Genomic DNA, 10,611 nt, shown 5'->3' with positions numbered 1-10,611 from the left:
GTGGGGGTGTGGAGGTGAGAACGTGGGGTGGTGAGGGTCCGGGGGAGGAAAAGAGTGTGCTCGTGGGGTGTGGAGGTGAGCGAGCTTGGGTCGTGGGGGTGTGGAGGTGAGAACGTTGGGCGGTGAGTGTCCGGAGGAGGAAAGGAGTGTGCTCGTGGGGTGTGGAGGTGAGAGAGCATAGGTTTTGGGGTGTGGAGGTGAGCAAGAGTGGGTTGTAAGGGTGTGAAGATGAATGGGCCCTGGGGTCTGAGAAGATCTGGGAGGTAGTGAGTGGGAGTCTGGAGGTGAGGGAATGTGAATGAAGAGTAGAGGCGAGGGTGTTTGTGTGTAGGTGGAGAGTGGGAAACATCTGGAAGGGAGAGTGTGAGGAAGTCTGTCTGGGGTCTTCGGGTATGTGTTTCTTTTTTTCCTCTCCTGTAACCCAACTCTTTGGTGTCTGAGCTCCTTGGCCTTCCAGTGGGTAATGAAGGAAGGTGACTCTTGGCTCCAGTCTTCCATTTACATTATTTATTAGTGAGAGTGCATGTGTAGCAGCCTCCTAGTCCCCCAGGACCCTGGTGGCCTGACTTGGCTCTGGCCAGAGTAGAAGACAGCCTTCCCTGGAGGACTCCCGAGTTTGGGGGCTTTGAAAGTTCTTGGATCTATGACCGCTGAGGGTGTGTGAGTCTCTTTCCACCTGATGGGCGTTAGGGAACTGTGTTCCAGACCCTTCTTGTCTATTCCATAGGGGCCCTGTTGGGCTTGATGATCCAGTGGGGTGGAGCCCACACTTCAGCATTTCTCCTCTGTAAATGTGCAAATTAGTTTTGGAGTACTTCAGGAGAGGGTTCCAGGGACATGGTTGATTTAAGCTGTTTGTTTCACCTGAAAGAGACTCTTTTCTGTGCTGTCAGGATTTTGGCCTATCAGGACTTAGTGGGACCCTACTTACAGGAGATTTGGCAGGAAAAAACTACTTTAGACTTCTATAAACATGGTAGAATATAATAGCCTTTTTTCTACTTCTAAGAAATCTGGTTCCTGAGTCAAAAATCCTATCCAGTTATCAGTAATTAGCATCTCTGCAGAACTATTAGTACTCTCCAGAAAAGACCTAGCTTGAATCTTCTCCTTTTCGGTTGAATAATTGGACATCTTTCCTAGAACATAGGAGGGGCACGGAGTAACCTCAGGCATGACATTCACTGTTTAAAAAAGAGAAAACTGGTGACACAAGTTTTAACTGACACCTGTGGCTTCATCTAAGAAAATATGGTCTGGGTATCTGGCTGTTATGAGGGGAAAGATGAGAAATTGATTTCTTTCCCAGGTGAAAATCCGGTACCTCTGAAAACAGGGCACACATCTGGCATTTGGACCCCACTACATGTTGCCTAATGAGCAAGTACTGCAGAGTTCTGAAGCTGGACTTTGCTTGTGGTTAGGTTTTCTCTGCACTTCTCTGCTTCTTCTGGGGAATTCACTGACTTCGTGAAAACCAGTGGTCGTGGGGGGCTGGGGTTAATACAGGCAAGTGGCTGTTCTGTAGTGGGAGACAGACCCCAGCATGGCCAGTAGGTAGTATTTTATTTACTTGGGGCAGTCTGGGGTATTGTGGTTTTTCCTCTACATAGTCCTAAGATCGTTTTTAAAATAAAAAATCATGTGGGCAGAATCAGAATAACTTCTGAAGTGTTCACCTGTTGGAAGAATGACTCTCCGTGCCATATGTCAGTGGCATTGTGGGGAAAGCACTTAGTGCAGAAGTGGTGACTTCGCCCAGAGGACAGTGTGTCCTCTTATTTGTACTTTCCTGTGGTCACAAGATCCACTTTGCCTTGTCCTTTAATTTTTGGAGCAAAACTACTGGCCATTTTTTGGGCTTCCTGTTGCTTAGGAGTGACATTTCACATGACATAAATACCTTTCAAATTGCAGTCTTTTCCCTTTTACTCACACATTTGATGACCAATAAATACCAAACTGGGTATTTTGAGCTTCAGTAGATTTGATCATACTGATTATGGTGTTAACCGATTAGATTTTGAGATGTGAATGGTGATTTCTGATTAGTATGTGGCAATACCATGTTCACTACGAAATGGGTATCTTTTGAAAAATATTTGTGAAATCATTTTTTTTCTGATTAAAGAAAAATGCAGTGTGTGTGTGTGTGTGTGTTTATGTATGTTTTAGACCAGATTTCTCCATTTAAGTCATTAGTCTTGTTCTGAGTTTTCCTTCGGGATATTTATACGGTTTATACTCGTGGCTGTGATTCAGCAAGACTTTAGGGGAGAAAGTCTCTGTATATAATAAAATAAAATATCTTGCAGTTTCACCAAGTTTACACCCTCCAAGTCCATTGTGTCTAGAAAATGCTTTGAGCTCATTTATAACCCCATGAACTAGATTTACTGCAGCTAGTTCAAACAATTTCAGGCCGTGGGTTTGAGATAGAAGGGGACCTGTGGCTTTATGGAACTTTTTTTTTTTTTTTGCTTTTGTAAACAGTGCATCTAATTTTGGAGTTGCTCCTAGGCCTAGCGTACGGAGAGTAAAACTTTCTAATAGTGAATGTAAATGCAGTTCAAATAGAAAAAATGGTATGGCAGTGGTAGAAGGGAAAAGACGTTCATTCCTGGGGCCTGAGGATAACTTCTGCCGCACAATAACTTATGGTTGTAGTAGTTGAGCCATAACTGAGTCTGCCATCCCATTACGTAGGTGAGATTGGCATAGTCCAACCAGCACATTCATAAATAGCACCAAGGATTGCCAAGCCTTATTCCAACTTCCCAGAACCTTAGAAGAAGTTGAACTTCTTAGAACTTAGATGTTTGCTTTCTTTGAAATTATTTTTGAGAGCAGGGCTTGAGAAGCTGTTGAAGCAGCATTAAATAGAATTTACCTTAGACTCTTCCCTGTGGCATAAAGTTGAGCACAGCATGTTGCTAGTGTAAGTGTTCTGGGGCTGAATGGTGGCTCATGGGATTGTGGTAGGAAGGAGGGCAGGCCCTGGAGGAACAAATCTGGATTCTCAGTCGTTCTTACTGTGTGTGTGTGGGGAGTGGGGGGACGACATAGCTTTGAAAGCAAGGACTTTCACTCAAGGACTCCAAGTGCGGTTATCCTGAGCCACATTAAGATGAGTGTATTGATTTGGGTCTCTTTGTATTATGTCTCCTTATGTGTTTGCAGTACCAAACTTAAATCTAACCTTGTCGGTTTTGGGCACGGAAAGTGGTGCTCGAGATTGCATTAGAAAATAAACACCAGCCAGAGGTTGCCATTGTAGTTGTGAAGCAAAGAGGGCCTTTGTCTTTCAAATTTTACAGCTGTGCTGGAAGGGCCAGGTGTGCAGGGTGTTGTGAATTAAGGATTTGGAAAATACTTCCCATCCTGTTTATGCAAATTAGCTTTAAAGTGATGATGACCAAATTGTTCCAGAACCTCAGCTGAGATTCTTTTGTGTGTGTGTGTGTGTGTGTGTGTGTGCGTGTGCGTGTGCGTGTGTGTGTGTGTGTGTGTGTGTTTAAGAAGTCATTATTGTCAGGATTGTCCTGATTAAGAAGTTGATTATTGTCTGCCCATTTTTCTGTTTGTGTCCCTATATAACTTAAGAAGAACTTAGCAGACCTTGAACATGTTCTGATTTATGAGGATGGACAAAGGGTGGTTTGGAATAGGGAACCTTTTAAACATGGCTTAATAGCAGAAAATCTGAAAGGTACAAGTACCTTCAGAGTTTTAGGGACATTTAGCTTGGGCTCAGAGTCCTTTTCTTTGCAATAGGTGTCAGAAGCCTGGCCTCCCTTCCCCTCCAAGATGGAGCACTTGTCAGTTACTAGTTCTCTGATACCTGTTTGAGTACGAGAAGTGTGGCAAATAAAATTAGTTGCCTTGAGAGAAAGACATACTATTTAAGTCCCTCTGGTATGAAATTATAGCTATCAAATCCAAGTTTTTGAATACTGTGAAATTAGGAAGTGTATGGAGACTCCCAAGTTCCCATATAAGTGAACTGTGTTGGCACACAGTGTCCCTCTTGCCTTTAGGATATGTCAGAACCGTTCATGCCCCCTTTCTCAGGGACTATTTTAAAAAAGAAAATACCTCTTTCCATAATTACATTTGGTCACTAGATTTCACAAGCTTTGGACTTTGGAATGTATTGTCAGGAATAATTCATCATGTCCAAAAAAACGAAGATGATTCAATGTAATGTAATAAGAGCTGTTTCCTACTGGATGTCCCGACGTCCCGGCACGCCAGGTCTGCTCCTCTGGCTAAAGGTTTCTCTCCCTGCGGTGCTCATTTCTTTGCCTGGGTTCCCCACGCAGCCTGCCCTGAGCACGTCGGGATGGCCTCTGGCTGACCTTTCTCTCCCTCAGACACCGGGCTCACAATGAAAGGGCCTCTCCCCCATTCGCAGAAGTGTCTCCTTGCTGCAAAGGCTGTTCAGCATCCTCCCTTTCAGGGTGGACAGGAATGTGAGAGAGCCACTAGGGTTTTGTGTCACTGAACAATGCACCTGGCCCAGTTCTGTGCACCTGCTAAAGCCCTAAAGGCCTGTTAACCACGGAAGGGGTGGTTGTTAACATAGCCTATGGTTATTTTCAAAGTGACATCCACAGGAGAGAGAAGTCTGGAAAAAGGATTCATTGAATTCAAAGTCTCTATAAGTAATAATGAATGTTGGTTGTACCAGGGTCTTTTCTTTTTCTCCATTTGTTTAAAACTCAAAGGGATTCTTCTGACTTACCCCATAGGTTGAAGGACTTTAAGTTTCCTGAGCAAGCCTAATTTTCAACTCCTTTTGAAAAGAGCTTGGTGACATTTACTCACTGGGGACCTTCCCCCTCCTCAGCAACTGCAATTTGAAACCCTGGGGGTCTTTTAAAAGCCAACAGGACTCTGGGCTGTGTTAATATTCAGAGCTGTTTACAATGGATGCAGTTTCAAAGGCTGAAGGCATTGTCTTGAGAGAGGAGGGAGGAGGGGTGGAAGAAAAATTCCCAGGCAGAGGAGGGGAAATATCTAGAAATCCCCAATGTTCTTTGGCCTGTGGGAAATTCAGGGACTGTTAGTGGTGTTTTTCTATGACTTAAGCATGACCTTGAGCCTATGCGGTCCCTTCCATCTGCCTCATGGCTTCAGTGTGTCAGTAATGTGATTGTCTTCTGCTTTTGTAGCAAGTTAAAGTCTGAGAATCAGTAAGAAGCTCAGATCTGTTCATATCTCCCCATGCAAAGTGGGACTTTAAAGACCAGAGGTTAAAATTTTCACAATAGTTTACCCTCTTGGAACCTGCACTTATTTTTTATATAACTGTAGAGTTTAATAGTACAGACTCACCAGTTTAACCAGCCAGTTCCATTAAGAAAGTTTCGACTGAAAAACTTTATACATGACCATTATTGTCATGAAGCAAAATGAATAGATAAATCAAGATTGTCGAAAAAAAAATGAAAATTGTGGTTTGTCTGTGGTCTAATTGGAAGTTGCCAATTTGTATCCTTGTTTTTGTTTTTGTTTTTTTTTTTTTGGAGGGGGTATGCTTACAGTTTTCTTATGCAAAGGCTTCTTGCTCTATATGTTTCTGCATTATTACATTTTATATAATCTAATACTTTATATGTGGTTTTTAATCCAAGTGTGTTAGGCATACGCTTGCGAAACACAAGCTATAAGCCCAAGTGCTTACGGAAGTCACTCAATTTCTTAAAAAGCTGTTCCTCCATTTTGCTGGGTTTCATGCTTTTTATGTCCTCCCTTCAGTTGTTCGCTTTGTCTTCAAAATGAGCATTCTCTGTCCTGGGTGTTGGCTTGGGTTATTGATGGGGAGAAGACTGGTTGAGGGTGAAGCTTTCTTCACTTCTACTCTGTTACATATGTGGATGCCCTCATCCCTGGTGATCACACCCAGCACGCACCCTTCACTAGGGAATAGCGATGAAGAGATTGAAAGTTATTTCTAGGGGCCATCCCTGGCTCCACTACCCCACAGCTCACGTATGATTGGGGACGAACCTCCTTCCTTCATCTCTAAAAAGGGGATCATGATATTCTGTGTGGCAGTTGCTGTGAGGACAGAGTTAGATACCCATGTGTTCAGCCCACTTCCTCAATGGGAGTCTGTCAGCTCGCTGATGATTCTGGAGCATAGTTCAGAGGTGAAAGCCTGAGTAACTCAAATTTTGCATCTTCTCATGGCCAGTCCCTCCGTATCAGATTTCCTGGACAGAGGCTTCCTAGGAAAAGCCGACTTTTCTGAAATGAAGACCTGTTTTGGAGTGGGCAGGTGGCAGGGCTCACATTCCACGCAGCCTTCTCTCGTGAAGGTTTTGGTGATATGTATGAAGTGAAACAAGTAACACTTCATGTGCCCTTGGTAATCTCAGACCAACCTGGAGGGCAGGCGGGAAGCTGTGCAAATTATACAAATTATACAATTAGCAAAAATTATTGAGGTGGTTTATAAATGTATTCCAGTTGTGCAAATACTTCTGTCTCTTTAGCATTATCCTTTGGGAGGTGGGTGTGGGAAGGAGGCAGAGAAGTGAGAGGCCCTTAAACTAATAATTTTATCCTATTATTTCCCTGGTTTCATTGAAACTGAACCCTACTGAGACGCAGGTCATGCCTCTTGGTCAATAGCTTGGAAAAATGCAGGTGCGCTCTTCCAGACAGGGGTTAGGTTACAGACTTTGGGGCCAGCTGAATGCTGCGTTGTACCCATTTCTCTTTGGAAGTATTTAAGGGTGGAGGAGGGGTGAGGAGAGTTGATTGTTGGGCTGTATACAGAGAGCTGGAGAGCTGTAACATTTTTCATTTGTTTTGGTTTGTTTGCAGTTGAATTGTACGGGACACGGGTGGTGAGCACAGGGTCATTGGAGGAATCTGGCAAGGATGCCACCTGAAAAGCCGTTGGCTGTCGTTCCTTCTGCACCTGTACTTGTGTCCCTTCCCCAGTGAATGGCCATGATTCACAGCCTTGCCCACAGGAACGGCCACGATTGTTGGCATCTTTATGACTATTTAATCTGGCATAACCGGTAAAGCCCATTGTGTGAACAACCAATCCGTTCATCTCTGCAAGTCCTAATACATCTTGGTTTCCTTCTGAACCAGGATGCAGGTTCCAATCACTGCTTGTTCAGTTTGTCTTGGCAGAAGGTGGCATTCAGAGAGTCTAAAGAAAGCATGGTCTGTCTCTTTTGAAGCACTTTGCATTGATTATTCTTTAAACTTCTGGGGTGCACAGGTCTCTATAATATTCTGAGGTCTGCAGGGTTTTCTTTTGTTTTGTTTTTTTCTCAAGGCATCATTATTAGGAAGACAATGAATGAAATGAGTGAGGGTCTATCCAGCAAGCAGAATTATCTAGTTGTTGAGAAACAAGGTGGAAATGATGGAGGATTTTTTTTTAAAGCTGATTAAAAAAAAATTCACAGCATCATCATCTTCTAAGACCCCTTTATGCAGCATTTAACAAGTGTCCCCCCCACCCCTACTTCCTGTCTTTTGCTCCTTCCACCAATTTATAACCTATCATTCAAGTAACTTGTCACTTATTTTAGAGCATACGGTGCCCTGATAAATTCTCTCTCTTGCTGGATTACCTACTTGATGATAGCCTGTTAGATACACTGAGAAGGAACGAGCACTTTTGAACTGGGGGACAGATAATCCTGCTTTCATTCCAAACCTTATAGTTGCAGAGCTCTCTGTTTAAAAGCATTTGTGTCTCAGGCATTAGCACTTTGGGCTGGATAGAGGGAACTTGACAGGCCGGGCTCTGCCTGCTCAGGGACGGCTACCAGCTGATTGCGGAGTACGCTGTTGTGCCTATAACTTTTTTTTTCTTGCGAGAAGATCTAAAGAGTCTGATTTAAAAAAAAAAAATCTGAATGTGCAGCCAGGGACTTTAAAGAAACAAACTCATGTCTGTTGGTTTAGGGTGTTTTTTCTTTCCTTTTTATTAATGAGATAGCAGACATCTCTACAAGTGTGCAGGATCAGTAGTGAGTTCTCTGTCCCGTCCATCAGCTTCAACAGAGATCAACCCATGGCTCCTGTGTGATCGATGCCCCAACACACTTCTCCCCTTTCGTGTTTTTTGGAAGCCAATCCAAACATACCATTTCATGTGTAGATATATCAGGTATTATTATTACGAACAGCTTTATCGAGATATAATTCACGTACCATACAGTTCACTGTAGGGTGGTTTTAAGAAATGTGAATTTGAACAACTTTTGAAAAAAAAAATCACTGTTTAAGTGTGTTTTTCCAAAAGGAATTTTGGTTAAGCTATATATTTACAGAATGTTTATTGAGCACATACTGTGTGCGTTCTGAATTTATGTTCTCAGAATAGGTGTTTTGGTCCTTCTTATGGCAGGTGCTTAGAAAGTTCTTTGGTCCTACAGTCCTTTGCCAGAAGTGTGCAATTCTGATTCCTCTGTCCCCTCGTAGCTCTTCATTGGGATGTTCCTATGACACTATTAATTGCTGATTAGAAGCCATTAGTGAACAAACATAACTTCGAATGGGTCGTTTAAAAAGTGATATTTCAGATATTGTTGGTTAATAGAGGGGTAATTAGCCGTTGGGTGTAGTTAGGTCTTGAGTCTGAACTGAGTTAACTGTTGTTTACTTTGCAAGGCCTGACCCTCCAGCTGTGGCTACTTGAGGCTGCTTTAAATAGAGTGAGAGGCACCCTGTAAGAAAATCCTCCAAAAACAAAGAGCTACGTTCCTGGAACCCTCTGTGCTTGATTTAAACTTCACAGTCTTGAAAATGCTTTTCTTCAAGTAGCTGCAGAATGGTTTGGTTTGGTTTGGTTTTGTAAAAGTCCACGGTTTAGTTTCTCCACAGCCTGCCCTGCTGTTGTTATTTGAGGGAGACCCTTGGAGATTTTATGCTGCCACTTAATTAGGAATCTGAACGGGAGTTCCCTTGTTCCCCAAGTTCCCTTCGCTCATCCTGGTCTGTGGAATGATTTCCGTATTCTCTCTGTGAAAATCGAATTCCATTTCGATTATGGGGTGTTCAGTGGTTTTAAAAGCTGTCCAGTGTGGTCAGGTGAAACTCATAGACATAGTAAGCTTAATTAAATGTACATGATATTTGATTAGACACCATCTTACAGTGGATTCTACCTTTGGAAAAGTGGGGAAGCATATGCCAGAGGGTTTAAGGAAAGTTTATGGGGAAAAAGACTTAGAATCGAGAAATTTCGGCTGTGAACTTAATTTCTGTTTTGCACCTTGGGAGAACTATGTTCCTTCATCTGATTTCAGCAGTGTGGTACCCTGGTCCATCACCATGCATCTTGCCTACATTGTAGTTTGCATTTTACTTTTAATTATTATTATTATTAATTAGTATTAGTATTTGTCAGTGATTTCCTCCCTCCACCTGGGCTGGTGTGAGTTTCTGGCACACAGGCTCCCAGTGCTTGCAAAACTTATAAACAGCCAGAAGAGCTCATTGCTTCCAGGAAGTTGGTTGTTGATGCGGTGAAGTGATGGCTGCATGCAGAAGCTGCAGCTTGCAGGGGCCGGGGTTTCCTTCTGTCTCTGGAGGAGAGGAGATCCAGAAAGCAAACTGAAATGTTGTGTAGCTATTCAAGCCTTCCTCATCCCAAATTCCCCTGAAGGTTTTCTCAGATTTGGTGTCTGTGGAGGACTCTTGGCCAGGGGTGATTTGACCTCATCAAGGACTGTGCTTTGCCCAAGAGAAAAATCAGGAACTCTTCTTTGGAGATTTTTGGGTTCTTCCACAAGTTCATTTGAAACAGTACTTAGAAATGATTAAATTATATTGAATTCCAGACTGTCCTAAAATAACGACTGGCTGACCTCAAATATTATTTGTTGGGGGTGGTCTAGGGAAATTTATTATATCTGAAATCTTGGAATTCAGTACATCTTTCTGGACAGAAAGGAGGCTACATTTTCATGAAGCTTCGTAAAGGGGCTCATGACCAAAGAGGGATAAAAACTATTGAACTAAAAGGAAAAATTAATTTTCTTAAAGCTCTGAAGGCAGACATGTGGTAGGATGAAAAAAATAGCCCATGGCTGGCTATCAGGTGACATTGGGGTTTTGTCCCAGCTCTGTCCCTGATTGGCAGTGTGACCTTGGGCTAATGAATTAATTTCCTTTCTGGAGAGGGATGTATGACTTCTAAGACTCCTTATTTTCAGGTTTATGATTCTATCCTAATTGAAGCAAAGAGGGAATAAGCTTACTACTCATTGGATGATAAGAATTAGAAAACTGATCTGTGTGTCTAGGATACCTCGTTAAAAGTGATCTTCGCATGTTTGGCAGTTCTGAGTGGAATCCTCAGATGGACACCCTGGGCAGCAAAGGGAAATAAGGTGTGTGTGGGGACTCTGAATCGGTGGGCCTTTAGGTGTTATTGAAGCGGAGCGAATAGTCCATGGCAGACCTCCTTTAGATCTTTGATGTAGCTTTTTAAGACTTAGGTCAAAAAAGGCAAATAAATTAATGGCATGTTTTTCCAAAGAGTTGCTTATCTCTGCTTTTCTTGGGGCCACTGCAGCATCTCTTTCAAGCAGGCCTTCAGTGCATACTTGGGATGAGTGAAGTTGTGAG

The 10,611-nt window shown here is 42.9% G+C and overlaps 1 protein-coding gene across 2 annotated transcripts in view; it reads left to right on the top strand.

Annotated features, from left to right (window-relative positions):
• LRIG1 (leucine rich repeats and immunoglobulin like domains 1) overlaps positions 1 to 10,611 on the top strand; it is a 110,653-nt gene that overhangs the window by 1,209 nt on the left and 98,833 nt on the right. The gene's annotated exons all lie outside the window — the stretch shown is intronic.

The sequence above is a fragment of the Phoca vitulina genome, unplaced genomic scaffold, assembly GCF_004348235.1.
Source record: "Phoca vitulina isolate PV1807 unplaced genomic scaffold, GSC_HSeal_1.0 scaffold13, whole genome shotgun sequence".
NCBI classification, from domain to species: Eukaryota; Metazoa; Chordata; class Mammalia; order Carnivora; family Phocidae; genus Phoca; species Phoca vitulina.
Note: the sequence above shows the minus strand (reverse complement) of the source record. Positions and strands in the feature narration are given on the sequence as shown.